The 18311-nt window shown below is 39.1% G+C and overlaps 1 long non-coding RNA gene across 8 annotated transcripts in view; it reads left to right on the forward strand.

Annotated features, from left to right (window-relative positions):
- The window catches only part of LOC131198970 (uncharacterized), a 74847-nt gene that overhangs the window by 35283 nt on the left and 21253 nt on the right, over positions 1 to 18311 (forward strand). For 2 of the 8 annotated variants that reach the window (XR_009155226.1, XR_009155227.1), the window contains exon 2: positions 12004 to 12088. The exons of the other annotated variants lie outside the window; for them this stretch is intronic. This is a non-coding gene — a long non-coding RNA (uncharacterized LOC131198970). The remainder of the gene's footprint in view (positions 1 to 12003; positions 12089 to 18311) is intronic. 8 annotated transcript variants of the gene reach the window in all.

Below are 18311 nucleotides of genomic sequence, written 5' to 3' on the forward strand. Positions count from 1 at the left end.
TTCTCCATTGATGCAGCCTGGGACTGTGTTGGCTTTTTCAGTAGCTACAGCACATTGCTGACTCCCCCTTAATGGTTGCTAGGAATTTACGATTATCTTGGATACGACCTTGCTGGGAAATAGCTTGAATCAAGGCCTCCAGCATCTTCTTACCGACACAGAAAGAACTTCAAAATGGTAGATTGTGCCCAAATGTGTACACTATTACACTAGGTCCCCCTGTTGGCTGTTATCAACGTGAAACATAATCCCTAGTGTTTCCAAAGATGGCTTTGAATGCATACAAAAATGGAATGTTTTCCTCCCATTTGAGTTTTGAGTCCCACCAATTTCATAGATCCATCGGTACAAATTTTGTTGGAGACAATATGCAAGGGCTTTGGAATGACCTTCTTCCAGAATGTTCCCCACCCCGCAACGCAACTCCTGATTTAGCCAACAGTTCTGGGTTTTCCTGATAATAATTGGCTCTGATCTTCTTAAATTTATGAACCCAAATTTAGCCAGGTGCTGCTGCCACTTGGTGAATATGTATAGCGTTGTACCCATCCTTGAAATGAAACTCCCCAAGTTTGGATGAGGCGTGTCATCTTCCCAACCTGTTGACTGCAGCAATGGGAAGGCTCTACCTTTTGAATTTCTGTCTGTTATATCGTTGAGAGAGAGAAACCATTTTTTTTCAAAAAAATACAATCATATTCATTACTTAATCTATTCTTAGCTTAATATTGATACATTAATTATCTAATACTTTACATCCTCTTCTTAATTTGCTTAACTCTATTAACTATTTTCTACTTTTATTTCCAGTTTTTATATTTTTCCTCTAACCATCGATAAAATGTTTCCCATATCGCATAATAACCAGTTTGTTCTTTCTTTTTAATTGCCAGTGTTAATCTATTCATTTCTGCACTTTCTCATATTTTCCTCCTCTGTAGGAATTTTTTTTTTAATTGCATTTATATCCCACCCTTCTCCGAAGACTCAGGGCGGCTTACACTATGTCAAGCAATAGTCTTCATCCATTTGTATATTATATACAAAGTCAACTTTTATTTCCCCCAACAATCTGGGTCCTCATTTTACCTACCTTATAAAGGATGGAAGGCTGAGTCAACCTTGGGCCTGGTGGGACTTGAACTTGCAGTAATTGCAAGCAGCTGTGTTTTAAAACAGACTGTCTTAACAGTCCGAGCCACCAGAGGCCCAAAACTTTTCCAGTTTTGTGCAAATACAATTCTAGCTGCGGTTGTTACATGAATAATCAAATATACATATTCTTTACAATAAGTTTCTGGTAAGATTCCCAAGAGAAATATTTCAGATTTCAAGTCAGTATGTATCATCTTTTCCAACCACATGCATATTTTTATTCAATATTTTTTAGCTCCTACACATATCCACCACATGTGAGAGACCATCTTTAATTAGGGTGGGAAAAAGGAAAGCCACTTTGTCTGGAGTGAGGCAACTCAAATTACTCAGTTTTGCTATTTTTAAAGTAGCCCAGATGTTGAGGCTATGTTCTGGTTTCAAAGGCATTAAACAAAGCGGCAGTGTCTCTTTTTAAGTCACTATTGGTGGTGGTTGTTTTTTTTTTAAAAAAACACACACATCTGGATTGAAGCAGGGACGCCAGCAGACGTGTAGCCTTCTGAAATAGGTTTTCGACACAACATCTGTCTCTGTGGGATGCCCAGATATCTCACACCACAATGTACTTCATGACCAAATTGAATTTCTTCTCCAGAAACACTAAACTACTAACCAGAGCATACAAAACATTTGCTAGACCAATTCTTGAATACAGCTCGCCTGTCTGGAACCCACACCTCATTTCGGACATTAATACAATTGAGCGTGTCCAGAAATATTTTACAAGTAGAGTTCTCCACCCCTCTGAATACAACAAAATATCTTATGCCACCAGACTTGAAATCCTAGGTTTAGAAAATTTAGAACTCCGTCGCCTTCGACATGATCTGAGTTTAACTCATAGAATCATCTGTTACAATGTCCTTCCTGTTGAAGACTACTTCAGCTTCAATTGCAAAATACACGAGAACACAATAGATTTAAACTTAATGTCAACCGCTCCAGTCTTGATTGTAGAAAATATGACTTCAGTAACAGAGTTGTTAATGCCTGGAATGCACTACCTGACTCTGTGGTCTCTTCCCCAAATCCCCAAATTTTTAAGGGGCATGCATAAGAGCACCAGCATGCCTACCGTTCCTGTCCTAATGTTCCCTTTGATTGTATCCAATTCGTATGGTTATTTCATGCTTATACTTATATATACTGTTGTGTTTGACAAATAAATAAATAAATAAATAAATAAAAATAAAGAGACAGAAGGGATGTGTCGTGTCTCACCCCCACTCCGACGAACGAGTCAAGGAAGTCCGTAACCAATTGGCAAAGAAGCCTCTGCAGCTTGCCAGGTTCCTTCAAGGTTTATCAAGGCAGGTAGGAGTCCAAGTTGTGACTTCAGCGATAGGGTCCGGTATCAGCAAACTTGATAAGACTTTGCTTGACTCAAGGTTGGAATGCCAAAAGCAGGTCCTTTATATAGGCTGTGGGATGTGGCTCCATGACTCAGCATTTATCCAGGCCTGCCCCACCCTTCCTTCTGCTGACATCGCCTCTCAGATCTCCGGAAGCGAGGATCCTCCCACTGTGAATTGTCTTCAGCTGGATCTGCTGTCAGCATCTTGGAAAGGGAGGGGTCAGAGGGAGTAGGCCCGAGTAATTCCAGGACCTGGCTGGCTTCCTCCTCTGAAGGCTGAGCCAAAGGAACACACGCTGCATGAGTGAGGTTTATTGGGCTACTCCTTTCACTCCTGGAATCCTCTCTGGGCCTGGGGCCAGGGCTGGGGGCTGGAGGCATGACAGGCCATTCATCTTCATTATCAGACTCGGAGTCTGATAAAAGGCCCGGTTGGAGACGGGAGGGGCCCGGCTGAGGAGAGGAGGGAGGACGAGTCACAACAGGATGTCTCTTCCTATAGACATTTCTCCATTTGTGATCTATCGTCCATGGATGGGAGAAAGTTAATGTTCTTGGGTGGAATTCTTAGAGTTGTTTGTTTGAGACCAGATGTTTGAGGAGCCCGGCATAGTAGTCTGTTCATTCTGACCTCCTAATCGAAAGAGAGAAGCAACCTAGAACTAAGAAGAAATTTCCTGACAGTTAGAACAGTTCATCAGTGGAGTGACTTGCCTCCAGAAGTTGTGAACACTCCAACACTGGAAGTTTTTAAGAAGAGGTTGGACAACCATTTGTCTGAAACGGTATAGGGCCGTGTTTGCGAACCTATGGAACACGTGCCGGAAGTGGCACGCAGAACCATCCTCGCTGCCTCCTCGTCCACGTCTCTGTGCACACATGCCTGCCAGTCAGCTCGCTTTCACACATGGGATCGTCGAAACCCAGAAAAGCAGCGTTCCGTCATGCATGCGTGAGCCGGCAACCGAAGTTTGGTTTACATCGTGCGCATGCGTGACGCCCAGCTGCTCATTGGGCGAGTGTCCATGCCGGAAAGCGGAAGTTCCAGTGCCAGCTCATGCATGTGCAATGGAACGCTGCTGTCGAGGCACAACAGCTGCTCTTCTGGGTTTTGGTGCTCTTGCAGAAGGCCAGCGAGGCCACACAGTCCAGGCGGGATGGTTTTGCGTGCCATTTCTGGCACGCAGGCTGGGACGCGGTGACATAAAAGGTTAGCCATCACTGCTTTAGGGTTTCCTGCCTAAGCAGGGGGGTTGGACTAGAAGACCTCCAAGGTCCCTTCCAACTATTCTATTCCCATTCCCAATTCCATTCCATTCCATTCCATATCATATTTTCTCTTCTGTTCTGTTCTATTCTATTCTATTCTTTATTTTTATTGTTTATTTATTGATTTTTGTCTCAACAATATATGTAAGTATCATACAAAAAGATTACATATTGTATAAACATATATATGAGTAAATATTAGGAGGTATAAGCATATATATATATATATAGGAAGAAGAAAGGAAAACAATAGGACAGGAACGGTACGCACGTTTGTGCTCTTATGCACGCCCCTTATGGTTCTCTTAGGAATGGGGTGAGGTCAATAGTAGAAAGTTTTTGGTTAAAGCTTTTAGGATTATGGGAAGAGACCACAGAGTCAGGTAAAGTATTCCAAGCACTGATGATTCTGTTACAGAAGTCTTATTTTCTGCAATCTAGATTAAAGCGGTTTACATTAAGTTTAAATCTATTGGTTGTTCTTGTATTATTGCAATTAAAGCTGAAGTAGTCTTTAACAGGAAGGACATTACAATAGATGATTCTATGAGTTAAAATTAGGTCTTGTCGAAGGCGGCGGAATTCCAAGTTTTCTAAGCCTAGGATTCCAAGTCTGGTGGGATAAGGTATTTTGTTGTTTTCAGAGGAATGGAGAACTTTTCTTGTAAAATATTTCTGGACACGTACAATTGTATTGATGTCAGAAATGTGGTGAGAGTTCCAAACAGGTGAACTGTATTCTAGTATTGGTCTAGCAAATGTTTTATATGCTTTGTTTAGTAGTGTAGTGTTTTTGGAAAAGAAGCTACATGAAGATTAGGTTTACAACTCTTAGAGCCTTTTTTGCTATGTAGTTGCAGTGGGCTTTGGCACCTAGATCATTTGACATGAAAATTCCAAGGTTTTTAACGAGATGGGGGTCATCTGTAAGGTAATGTCCATCAAGTATGTACTATTCTATTCTATTCTATTCTATTCTATTCTATTCTATTCTATTCTATTCTATTCTATTCTATTCTATTCTATTCTATTCTAATATTATATTCCATTCCATTCCATTTATTCTCTATTCTATTGTATTCTATTGTATTCTATTGTATTCTATTGTATTGTATTGTATTGTATTGTATTCTATTGTATTCTATTCTATTCTATTCTATTCTATTCTATTCTATTCTCTATTCTATTCTATATTCCATTTCATTCCATTCCATTTATTCTCTATTCTATTCTTTATTTTTATTGTTTATTTATTGATTTTTGTCTCAACAATATATGTAAGTATCATACAAAAAGATTACATATTGTATAAACATATATATGAGTAAATATTAGGAGGTATAAGCATATATATATATATATAGGAAGAAGAAAGGAAAACAATAGGACAGGAACGGTACGCACGTTTGTGCTCTTATGCACGCCCCTTATGGTTCTCTTAGGAATGGGGTGAGGTCAATAGTAGAAAGTTTTTGGTTAAAGCTTTTAGGATTATGGGAAGAGACCACAGAGTCAGGTAAAGTATTCCAAGCACTGATGATTCTGTTACAGAAGTCTTATTTTCTGCAATCTAGATTAAAGCGGTTTACATTAAGTTTAAATCTATTGGTTGTTCTTGTATTATTGCAATTAAAGCTGAAGTAGTCTTTAACAGGAAGGACATTACAATAGATGATTCTATGAGTTAAAATTAGGTCTTGTCGAAGGCGGCGGAATTCCAAGTTTTCTAAGCCTAGGATTCCAAGTCTGGTGGGATAAGGTATTTTGTTGTTTTCAGAGGAATGGAGAACTTTTCTTGTAAAATATTTCTGGACACGTACAATTGTATTGATGTCAGAAATGTGGTGAGAGTTCCAAACAGGTGAACTGTATTCTAGTATTGGTCTAGCAAATGTTTTATATGCTTTGTTTAGTAGTGTAGTGTTTTTGGAAAAGAAGCTACGCAAGATTAGGTTTACAACTCTTAGAGCCTTTTTTGCTATGTAGTTGCAGTGGGCTTTGGCACCTAGATCATTTGACATGAAAATTCCAAGGTTTTTAACGAGATGGGGGTCATCTGTAAGGTAATGTCCATCAAGTATGTACTATTCTATTCTATTCTATTCTATTCTATTCTATTCTATTCTATTCTATTCTATTCTATTCTATTCTATTCTATTCTAATATTATATTCCATTCCATTCCATTTATTCTCTATTCTATTGTATTCTATTGTATTCTATTGTATTGTATTGTATTGTATTCTATTCTATTCTATTCTATTCTATTCTATTCTATTCTATTCTATTCTATTCTCTATTCTATTCTATATTCCATTTCATATTCCATAATCTATTCTATTCTTATTTTCCATTCCATTCCATATATTCCATATGCTATATTTTGTAATTCTATTCTATTCTATTCTATTCAAATATCATATTCCATTCCTTTCCATTTATTCCCTATTCTATTCTATTCTGTTCTGTTCTGTTCTGTTCTGTTCTGTTCTGTTCTGTTCTGTTCTATTCTATTCTATTCTATTCTATTCTATTCTTCCTATTCCTATTCTTACTTGTGAATCACCCAAATGCCAAAAATGATGCACTTTTGTCATTTGTGCAATGATGTCATCACATGTGCAACCTTACTTCTTTCCTTCCCTCTCTCTTCCTTAAGGACATGGAAGCACAACCATGAAAAGACCTTCTTTGGTTTGATGGTAGTGAAGCTAATGTCTTACCAAGAAAGGAGAATATTTGTAGCCCAAAGTTGAAATTAGGGGTCCTTGGTGCTCTCTGAGCTTGGTTGTTTTCTTGCCGATGTTTCACTACTCAAACTAGATAACATCATCAACAACATCACTGATAATATTATTTAGTTTGGGTAATGAAACATCGGCAAGAAAACAACCCAAGCTCAGAGAACACCAAGGACCCCTCAGCTAATGTCTTGTTATCTTACCTCAGAGGCCATTTGGGGACTGATCTGGAAAAGCTAAGCAGGACCAGACTGGATGAATACTTGGATGAGAGACTACCAGAGGATCCAAACAGTGTAGAACAGATAGAAGATGACAAAATATGTTCAGATGCTTCAGTGTCCAGAATAACGTGTCTTGTTTCTCTTTCATGATGAACGGAGGCAGGTTAAATAAACCAATAGTTATGTTTCTTTCTCCTTCAATAGACTGGGGCGAAATTCTGAAGCCCTCAAAATAATAACTTAGGAGTCACTGTCCAATTCTTGCCTACCACTGTGATACATTCCTTCACAAAAACCCTTGTGTAAGGCAGTAGTTCTTGAAAGATTAATTTTGTTCTCCAAGGGGAACAAAAAGGCCCCTACAGTTTGAAAATATCTGCATATATTTTTGTTCCCTGAAAATGTGTGACTAGAAGAACCTGCTAATAAAATTTTGTAAAGATAAACTGTATTTCTCAGAGAAGTATCAGTTTTCTTCAAATCAATGTTCAATACTCCAATGTTTTCACCTAAACCTTTTACGGGGTTTCCAAAGTCAAAGACAATGACATTTTAAACCCAAAATGCTGGACATCGGAATAGTTGAAAATAAATAAATTAAAAAAAGAGAACAAGTGTTTCTTACAGATGAGGCAATACCAAACAACAATAGAATAACTCAAATTGAACTGGAAAAATTTATTTATTTATTTATTTATTTATTTATTTATTTATTTATTTATTTATTTATTTATTTATTTATTTATCACACAGTATATATAAGCATAAGCATGGAATAATTATACAATATATAAGCATATATATGAGTATGAGTATGTAATAACTATACAACTGGATATAACGAAGGAAAACAATAGGACAGGAACGGTAGGCACGTTTGTACTCTTATGCACGCCCCTTGCAGATCTCTTAGGAATGAGGTGAGATCAATGGTAGATAGTTTTTGGTTGAAGCTTTTGGGATTTTGGGAAGAGACCACAGAGTCAGGAAATACTGGAACTCCATCAAAATGCAGAGATTATGGAATAATCTCGTCAAAAGTCTCTCCCATATTTACTGGCATATTAAAAGCTGTTATAATGGAACTGCCAAAACAGCTGCCAAAATTACAATAATTTGATCTCATACGATTTAGTTAGGAACTGTAGGCTAAAACATATGAAGAACGGTTGCAGGAACTGGGTATGTCTAGTTTAATGAAAAGAAGGACTAGGAGAGACATGATAGCAGTGTTCCAATATCTCAGGGGCTGCCCCATAGAAGAGGGATTCAAGCTATTCTCCAAAGCACCTGAGGGCAGGACAAGAAGCAATGGGTGGAAACTAATCAAGGAGAGAAGTAACTTTGAACTAAGGAGAGAAATTTCCTGGCAGTTAGAACAATGAACAAAGTTGTTCAGTGGAACAACTTGCCACTGGAAGTTGTGAATGCTCCAAAACTGGAAGCTTTTAAGAAGATATTGGATAACCATTTGTCTGGTGTAGGGTTTCCTGTCTAATCAGGGGGTTGGACTAGAAGACCTCCAAGGTCCCTACCCACTCTGTTATTCTAATACATTGTCTAATTCTAGTTACAAAATCAGCCTCACTTGGAAGCACATTTATATTTCGACACTTCTTAGGTTTTGGAAAAAGAAAACCTTGAATTGAACATAACTTACCAGTGTCTGCTAGGTATTTTTCAGAAGAGAAATAATAATAATAGCAACAACAACAACAATGATAATAATATACCATATTCAAAAGTGTAGCTATCTCCTGCAGCTAGCTTCCAGGGAATATTCGAGATGTAGGGACTCCTGCTTGAGCAGGGGGTTGGACTAGAAGACCTCCAAGGTCCTTTCCAGTTCTGTTCTTCTGCTAATCTGAATATAAGTGCAAAATGTAGCCGTATTCTGAGTGTTCTTCCAACTCGCTGTGGCTTTATGACTTAGTGTATATTTAGAAGGGACAAATGAAGCCAGTCAGTGCCTATTTTAATTCCTCTTTCAGTTTCCCCTTTGTCATCCAGACCTATCAGCCTCAAAAGCGACATTCGGTTGCTCCAAGGATGGATCATGTTGCAGTTCTGTGTGACTGAAAAACGAATCACAAGCTGCTGCATTGCAAGCACACAAGACTGAAAGAGATAGCCGGCTAGTCTGGGACATAGTCAAAGGAATCACTCTACCCATACAAGCTACTATACTACAAATCTTGATCATCGGACTAGCTTTTTTCATTCAGCAGCCTCCGCTGTGGAAATTCCAGCTGGTCCACCATAATGCACACCTCATCAAAACCCGACAGATAGCAGTAGCACCCCAATATCTCAGGGGTTGCCCCAAAGAAGAAGGAGTCAACCTATTCTCCAAAGCACCTGAAGGCAGGACAAGAAGCAACGGGTGGAAAGTAATCAAGGAGAGAAGCAACCCGGAACTAAGGAGAAATTAGAAGAATTCATCAGCGGAACGACGACTTGCTGTGGATGCTCCAACACTGGAAGTTTTAAAGAAGAGGTTGGACAACCATTTGTCTGAAATGGTGTAGGGCTTCTTGCCTGAGGTGAGGGTTGGACTAGAAGACCTCCAAGGTCCCTTCCAACTCTGTTATTCAGATGCAGAAGATTGGATATCAATCCGTTTTGGAGCTATTGTTTCTTTTTTCCTTGATCTACGTTAAGCCATTTTTTTTGTGGTTTCAGGAGCTCTCTTACAAAGCGTGGCTTTTCGGGTAAGGATTTGCAGTCCTGACTATGATTCAGGGACCCTTGGAGTTTTTGACAAAGGATCTACCACTGTGGTTGGTATATGCCCTGTGATACAGTCTATGACAAAATCTACAGCGGTCAAAATTACCTTCCCATAGGGAAAAAAAATTGGGTTAGAAATGTTAAATTCACGCAGGCACAGAATTTAAGGGAAAATTTTTATAAAATGTTTTACAGACAGCATTTTAGATCCTTAAGAAACTATCGTGCATGTATCCAGATATGCAAGCAAAATGTTAGAGATGTAATTGTGACGACGCTACATATTTTCATATCTGGTGGACTTGCAAAAATATTAAGGCTTTTTGGAGAAGAATTTGGTGGATTCTACAAAATGTTTTGAAAAAGAAGATAAAGTTCCTGCCGCCCCTTTTTTTTGCTGGGAATTATTACAGACTGTACAGTAATTGAGACTAAGTTGATTTTAAATTTAATAACAGTGGCAAGATTACTAATAGGACCGTATTGGAAGAAAAAAGAAGTACCTACAATAGGAGAATGGATATTGAAAGTTGCCAGTTTGGCTGAGATGGCAAAAATCTCAGCCTTTTTGAAAGACAATACGCAAGAAAAATATTTAAGTGAATGGAAAAAATGGATTGACTATATTCAAAACAGATATCAGACTAAGAGTTATCAGACTGCCTTTGAATGATTAGGATGTATTATTTTTTATTGTTTTGGGGGAGGTTAGGAATTGATGAGAATTGTAGGATTATAATTTAGTTAGGAAGGAAAATTTTTTAGTATATGTTTGTTTTATTTTTACTATACCTTGTGTTTGTTCCTGGAAGTCGGGGGGGGAGGAGGTTTGTGAAGGGAGGGGGGAGGGGAGGAAAAGGGGGGAGGGGAGAAAGGGGGGGAAATTTTGTAAAACTTTTTCAATTAAAAAAAAAATTACCTTCCCATACACATTGTGGAAAGCCAGCTCCTTGGGACACTGAGATGCAGGAGCAAAGATAGAAATGTTTTCTCATTTTTTTTCCCCAGATGGGATTGTCCAAAAGAAAAGGAAATGGAGATTTCTTTTAGCATCGTCCAATGGAACGCCTGTAACCTCTCAAGGACTAGCAACTTAAGGCATTCATAACATTCGTGAATTCGTAACATTTGTAAATTCGTAAATTCTGCAACCCAACAAGAAAGACACTGACTTCAGAGGATAATTAGAACTGCAGAAAAAATAATTGCTACCAACCTGCCTTCCATTGAGGACCTGTATACTGCACGAATCAAGAAGAGGGCCATGAAAATATTTACAGATCCGTCACATCCTGGACATAAACTATTTCAACTCCTACCCTCAAAATGACGCTATAGAGCACTGCACACCAGAACAACTAGACACAAGAATAGTTTTTTCCCGAAGGCCATCACTCTGCTAAACAAATAATTCCCTCAACACTGTCAAACTATTTACTAAATCTGCACTACTATTAATCTTCTCATCGTTCCCATCACCAATCTCTTTCCACTTATGACTGTATGACTGTAACTTTGTTGCTGGAAATCCTTATGATTTATATTGATATATTGACCATCATTTGTGTTGTAAATGTTGTACCTTGATGACCGTATCTTGTCTTTTTATGTACACTGAGAGCATATGCACCAAGACAAATTCCTTGTGTGTCCAATCACACTTGGCCAATAAAAAGTTCTATTCTATTCTATTCTATTCTATTCTATTCTATTCTATTCTATTCTATTCTATTCTATTCTATTCTTGTCGTGTCCCACTCCTCCGCTGACGGCTGGGTCCGGGAAATCCGAATCAGGCGTGCCTCTGCAGCTCTGCCCAAAGTCCTAGCAAAGTCCTCAGAGCAGGCAGGAGACCAGTAAGTGACTTCAGCAAGATAAGTTTGACTTTTTGCCTGACTCAGAGACTGCCAGAAAGTAGCTCCTTTATATAGGCCATGGGGTGTGGCACCATGACTCAGCACTCATTAAGGCCTGCCCCTCCCTTCCCTCTGTAGCCTCCGCCTCTCCAATCTTCTGATGCGAGGGTCACACCAATCAGCTGTTCTTGGGAGTAAACCCTCCTCAGGCTCACCTGCTGTGGAGGAGGGGGAGGGGTCTAGCTGCTCCGTTTGCCTGGGCATGGAGTCAGGGCTGGGGCAGGGAGATTCTCCTTCTGCAGTTTGTGTGGGCATGGAGCCAGGACTGGGACCGGGAGGCATACATTCCTCAGTGTGCGGGAGCAGGTAAGAAGGCCCCGGCTGCTCTGAGGGCGGGCAAGACACAACAATTCTATTCTATTCTATTCTATTCTATTCTATTCTATTCTATTCTATTCTATTCTATTCTAGAAGAAGACTGTTCTTTAGAACCTTCGTGGTTAATCTGACTGGCCGTCCAACGAATTCTCTCCCTGTGACCACACAATGTGGTTCTGTTTTTTTTGTTTTTTTCTCCTTTCCTACTGGTGGAATAAGCACGGGTAAGAGAAATGTTGAAGTCACGATAGGAGATACACATTAGTAGTTTTGCAAGCATTGTTTCCTCTTCAGAACACGGATGCCTCTTTTGGATTGAGTTCAACAACTGGTGACTTTATGGATGTATAGGTGGACTTCACGAACTTTGCTAACTGAGGTGAGTAATACATTTAAATAAATAACTAAAATTTCCTGGGAAACAACATAGATGTGTTATTTTTCTGGATTTTTTTAAAAAAATATTTCTTTAGCCTACAGCTTTAGTATTCCCTGCCTTAAAGTTCACTGTACCTGTTTTTATTGAACCTAGATAAAGTTGACCAGGTGCTACATTTCTTGAGGCAGTATCGATTTCAGCTTACTAATTGAGTATTTTCCTTCCAAAGTCTTTGCTGAGGACAGAAATCTTGAACTTCTAATCCAGGAATTGCTCTGTATTTAGCAAGCCTGACAAAAATTTCTTGAAGATCAGTTCCATATTTTCAGAGGCAGGTTTAAACACTTGAAAGAATCGAATCAAATCGAATTGAATATGGATAGGATAGGATAGGATAGGATAGGATAGGATAGGATAGGATAGAATAGAATAGAATAGAATAGAATAGAATAGAATAGAATAGAATAGAATAGAATAGAATAGAATAGAATAGAATAGAATAGAATAGAATAGAATAGAATAGAATATGGGGAGGGGAGGCTAGGCTAGGCTAGGCTAGGCTAGAATAGAATAAATAGAATAGAATAGAATAGAATAGAATAGAATAGAATAGAATAGAATAGAATAGAATAGAATAGAATAGAATAGAATATGGGGAGGGGAGGCTAGGCTAGGCTAGGCTAGGCTAGGCTAGGCTTGGCTAGGCTAGGCTAGGCTAGGCTAGAATAGAATAGAATAGAATAGAATAGAATAGAATAGAATAGAATAGAATACTTTATTGGCCAAGTGTGATTGAACACACAAGGAATTTGTCTTTGGTGAATATGCTCTCAGTGTACATAAAAAGACGAGATACGTTCATCAAAAATCATAGGTACAAACCTTAATGATAGTCATAGGGTACAAATAAGCAATCAAATCATATTAGGAAACAATCAATATAAATCGTAAGGATACAAGCAATAAATTTACAGTCATATAGTCCTGAGTGGGAGGAGATGGGAACAATGAGAAGATTAGTATCAGTCCAGCCTTAGTGAATACTTTGACAGGTTTAAGGGAATTATTTATTTATCAGAGTGATGGCATTCGGGGAAAAACTGTCCTTGTGTCTAGTTGTTCTGGTGTGCAGTGCTCTATAGCGTCGTTTTGAGAGTAGGAGTTGAAAGAGTTTATGTCCAGGATGTGAGGGGTCTATAAATATTTTCACAGCCCTCTTTTTGACTCGTGCAGTATACAGGTCCTCAATGGAAGGCAGGTTGGTAGCAACTGTTTTTTCTTCAGTTCTAATTATCCTCTGAAGTCTGTGTCTGTCTTGCTGGGTTGCAGAACCAAACTAAAAAGGGGGTTTAAAAGTTGTCACATATGTAAATTAAATGCAGCATGCAAAAATTAATCTATTTGATGTACGAGGGCAAAAAAATCACATTATAAAGCAGTAAACGATGGCATTTGAAATGTGATGCTTATTGATTTAGGCAATGTAGGTTGTTTTTTAAGTTCCATTACGGAAACCAACAGGGGTGGCTTGATGTAATGGTATGCGAGAATGACCTTAGAAGACAGGAGAATAGAATAGAATAGAATGGAATGGAATGGAATGGAATGGAATAGAATAGAATAGAATAGAATAGAATAGAATAGAATAGAATAGAATAGAATAGAATAGAATATGGGAGGAGGCTAGGCTAGGCTTGGCTAGGCTAGAATAGAATAGAATAGAATAGAATAGAATAGAATAGAATACTTTATTGGCCAAGTGTGATTGAACACACAAGGAATTTGTCTTTGGTGAATATGCTCTCAGTGTACATAAAAAGACGAGATACGTTCATCAAAAATCATAGGTACAAACCTTAATGATAGTCATAGGGTACAAATAAGCAATCAAATCATATTAGGAAACAATCAATATAAATCGTAAGGATACAAGCAATAAATTTACAGTCATATAGTCCTGAGTGGGAGGAGATGGGAACAATGAGAAGATTAGTATCAGTCCAGCCTTAGTGAATACTTTGACAGGTTTAAGGGAATTATTTATTTATCAGAGTGATGGCATTCGGGGAAAAACTGTCCTTGTGTCTAGTTGTTCTGGTGTGCAGTGCTCTATAGCGTCGTTTTGAGAGTAGGAGTTGAAAGAGTTTATGTCCAGGATGTGAGGGGTCTATAAATATTTTCACAGCCCTCTTTTTGACTCGTGCAGTATACAGGTCCTCAATGGAAGGCAGGTTGGTAGCAACTGTTTTTTCTTCAGTTCTAATTATCCTCTGAAGTCTGTGTCTGTCTTGCTGGGTTGCAGAACCAAACTAAAAAGGGGGTTTAAAAGTTGTCACATATGTAAATTAAATGCAGCATGCAAAAATTAATCTATTTGATGTACGAGGGCAAAAAAATCACATTATAAAGCAGTAAACGATGGCATTTGAAATGTGATGCTTATTGATTTAGGCAATGTAGGTTGTTTTTTAAGTTCCATTACGGAAACCAACAGGGGTGGCTTGATGTAATGGTATGCGAGAATGACCTTAGAAGACAGGAGAATAGAATAGAATAGAATAGAATAGAATAGAATAGAATAGAATAGAATAGAATAGAATAGAATAGAATAGAATAGAATAGAACAATAGTCCTATTGTTTTTCTTTTCTTCTTCCTATATATATACATGCTTATACCTCTTAATATTTACTCATATATATGTTTGTATACTATATAATCTTTCTATATGATGTTGTGACAAAATAAATAAAATAAAAAATAAATAGAATAGAATAGAATAGAATAGAATAGAATAGAATAGAATGGAATAGAATGGAATAACAGAGTTGGAAGGGACCTTAGAGGTCTTCTAGTCCAACCCCCTGCTTAGGCAGGAAACCGTACACCACTTCAAAAAAGCTGTACATTAGACAACAATCATACGAGAGATCTCTCTTTCCAAAGCACCTGAAGGCAGGACAAGAAGCAATGGATGGAAACTAATCGAGGACAGGACCAAACTAGAACTGAAGAGAAATTTCCTGGCAGTTAGAACAATTCATCAGTGGAACAACTTGCCTTCAGAAGTTGTGGGTGCTCCAATGACTGGAGGCTGGGAAGAAGAGATTGGGGAGCCGTTTGTTCAGAATTGTAAAGGGTTTCCTGCTTTAGCATGGGGTTGGACTAGAAGACCTCCAAGGTCCCTTCCAACTCTGTTATTAAGTTCCACAAAGGGAAAAGGGGTGTGGGAATCACCTAAGAAGGGGACCCTCCCCTGTTTTGTGTGAAGTAAAAAGTAAAAGGCTTTTTACTTTTTAGAATGAATTGGTAGGAGTCGTAGTTTCTGCTTTTTATCTGAATCAGAAGCAGACTAGAGCGGGAAGGGACCTTGGAGGTCTTCTAATCCAGGAATTGCTCTGTATTTAGCAAGCCTGACAAAAATTTCTTGAAGATCAGTTCCATATTTTCAGAGGCAGGTTTAAACACTTGAAAGAATCGAATCAAATCGAATTGAATAGGGTAGGATAGGGTAGGATAGGGTAGGATAGGGTAGGATAGGATAGGATAGGATAGGATAGGATAGGATAGGATAGGATAGGATAGGATAGGATAGGATAGGATAGGATAGGATAGGATAGGATAGGATAGAATAGAATAGAATAGAATAGAATAGAATAGAACAATAGTCCTATTGTTTTTCTTTTCTTCTTCCTATATATATACATGCTTATACCTCTTAATATTTACTCATATATATGTTTGTATACTATATAATCTTTCTATATGATGTTGTGACAAAATAAATAAAATAAAAAATAAATAGAATAGAATAGAATAGAATAGAATAGAATAGAATGGAATAGAATGGAATAACAGAGTTGGAAGGGACCTTAGAGGTCTTCTAGTCCAACCCCCTGCTTAGGCAGGAAACCGTACACCACTTCAAAAAAGCTGTACATTAGACAACAATCATACGAGAGATCTCTCTTTCCAAAGCACCTGAAGGCAGGACAAGAAGCAATGGATGGAAACTAATCGAGGACAGGACCAAACTAGAACTGAAGAGAAATTTCCTGGCAGTTAGAACAATTCATCAGTGGAACAACTTGCCTTCAGAAGTTGTGGGTGCTCCAATGACTGGAGGCTGGGAAGAAGAGATTGGGGAGCCGTTTGTTCAGAATTGTAAAGGGTTTCCTGCTTTAGCATGGGGTTGGACTAGAAGACCTCCAAGGTCCCTTCCAACTCTGTTATTAAGTTCCACAAAGGGAAAAGGGGTGTGGGAATCACCTAAGAAGGGGACCCTCCCCTGTTTTGTGTGAAGTAAAAAGTAAAAGGCTTTTTACTTTTTAGAATGAATTGGTAGGAGTCGTAGTTTCTGCTTTTTATCTGAATCAGAAGCAGACTAGAGCGGGAAGGGACCTTGGAGGTCTTCTAATCCAGCCCGCTGCTTAAGCAGGAGATCCGATACCATTTCAGACTGTCCAGTCTCTTCTCGAAACCCTCCAGTGATGGAGCACCCACAACTTCTGGTGGCAAGCTGTTCCACTGGTTAATTGTCCTCACTGTTAGGAAGTTTCTCCTTCATTCCAGGTTGCTTCTCTCCTTGATGAGTTTCCATCCGTTGCTTCTTGTCCTGCCTTCAGGGGCTTTGGAAAATAAGTTGACCCCCCTCTTCTTTGGGGCAGCCTGTCAAATACCGGATGCCTGCTATTGTGTCTCTCCTAGTCCTTCTTTTCTCTAGACTAGCCAAACCCAGCAACCGTTCTTCAGATGTTTTAGTTTCTAAGCCTTCAGTCATCTTAGTTCTTTGCACTTTTTTTTTTTTGCAAAGTCTCAACATCTTTTTTTTTAACGTGGCAACCAAAACAGGGATGCAGGATTCCAGGTGTAGCTTTACTAAGGCTTTACAAAGCAGTAGAGGGCTCCCCCAAAATGTCTGCTCTGATTATTGATTTAAAAAACAAACAAACACATGATCTGATGAACATAGCAATTTCATACGTTAACGTTTGAAAAACCTGACTAGGTGGCTCCATGGCTAAGACGCTGAGCTTGTTGATCAGAAAGGCCAGCTGTCCGGTGGTTCAAATCCCTCGTATGATCAGGGGCTTGGACTAGATGACCTCCAAGGCCCCTTCCCACTCTGTTACTATTATTGTTACTGAAATGGCCCTCAATTATTCGGAGTAGGTGATATCGTTTGCTAGGCTCACCTCATTCCTTGTAGAAAAGGTTAGAGCCAGACTAAGTTAAAATACATTTGTCAGTTTTGGAAGGCAATTTTCTTTTTTGCTTCTTAACTGCCACATATTTTAGCTGGGGAAGTTAGGAGGGGGTTGTTGTTGGAGCGGTAGAAAGTTAGTCATAACAACATTCCGTATTCAAGGATTTTTGCCTGTGTCTGACGGAGACAGCCTGAAGATTGTATCCAGTTGAGTGTGAAGAGTTGATTGGACTATGTGATGAACTTGTGGGTGTGGAGCAGGGCTGTAAACTGTCAACTGGGTGTGGAAAACCTGGAAGCTTTCAGTTTCGGGTTCTCCCAGCTGTACCAACCTGACATCTCTAATAAATTGGAACTTTGAGGAACCCCAAGTCTCAGAGCCAGTGGTGGGATTCAGCCAGTTCGCATCACTTCGGGAGAACCGGTTGTTAACTTTCTGAGCAGTTTGGCAAACTGGTTGTTGGAAGAAATCATTAGGGCAGAGAACCAGTTGTTAAATTACATGAATCCCAACACTGCTCAGAGCTTTATTTCGTTGGGGGTGTTCCTTGGAACCCTGACAACATTTTTGGTCCTACCAAAGTCGACATGAAAACTAGGCCATTGTTACATTCTTAGGGCAGCTTATTGAAACATCGGTAGAGAAAACAGGTAGACCATGAGTTCAAGTTCTGCCTTAGCCATGAAAGCAAGTTGGGTCAGTCATTCTCTCTCGCTGCTGAATCATCTCACAGGGTTGTTGTGTTGCTGTGAGAAAAAATAGGAGGAGGATCAGAGGTGGTATTCAGCCGGTTCGCATCGGTTCGGGTGAACTGGTAGCGGCGATCGCGAGTGGGCCCACCGCCCACCCTGGTGTTATGCTATCCTATTTAGCCATGTTTTTGAGACCAGGGGCATGCGTGGAAGGCATGCGCATGCGTGAGGCAAACCGGTGGTAGCAATATGTGCAACCCACCTCTGAGGAGAATGTTGTTTTGGATGTGTTTGCTGTCTTGAGTTATTTGTAAACAAAAAGACA

The sequence above is a fragment of the Ahaetulla prasina genome, chromosome 4 (genome assembly GCF_028640845.1).
Source record: "Ahaetulla prasina isolate Xishuangbanna chromosome 4, ASM2864084v1, whole genome shotgun sequence".
In the NCBI taxonomy this organism is placed as follows: domain Eukaryota; kingdom Metazoa; phylum Chordata; class Lepidosauria; order Squamata; family Colubridae; genus Ahaetulla; species Ahaetulla prasina.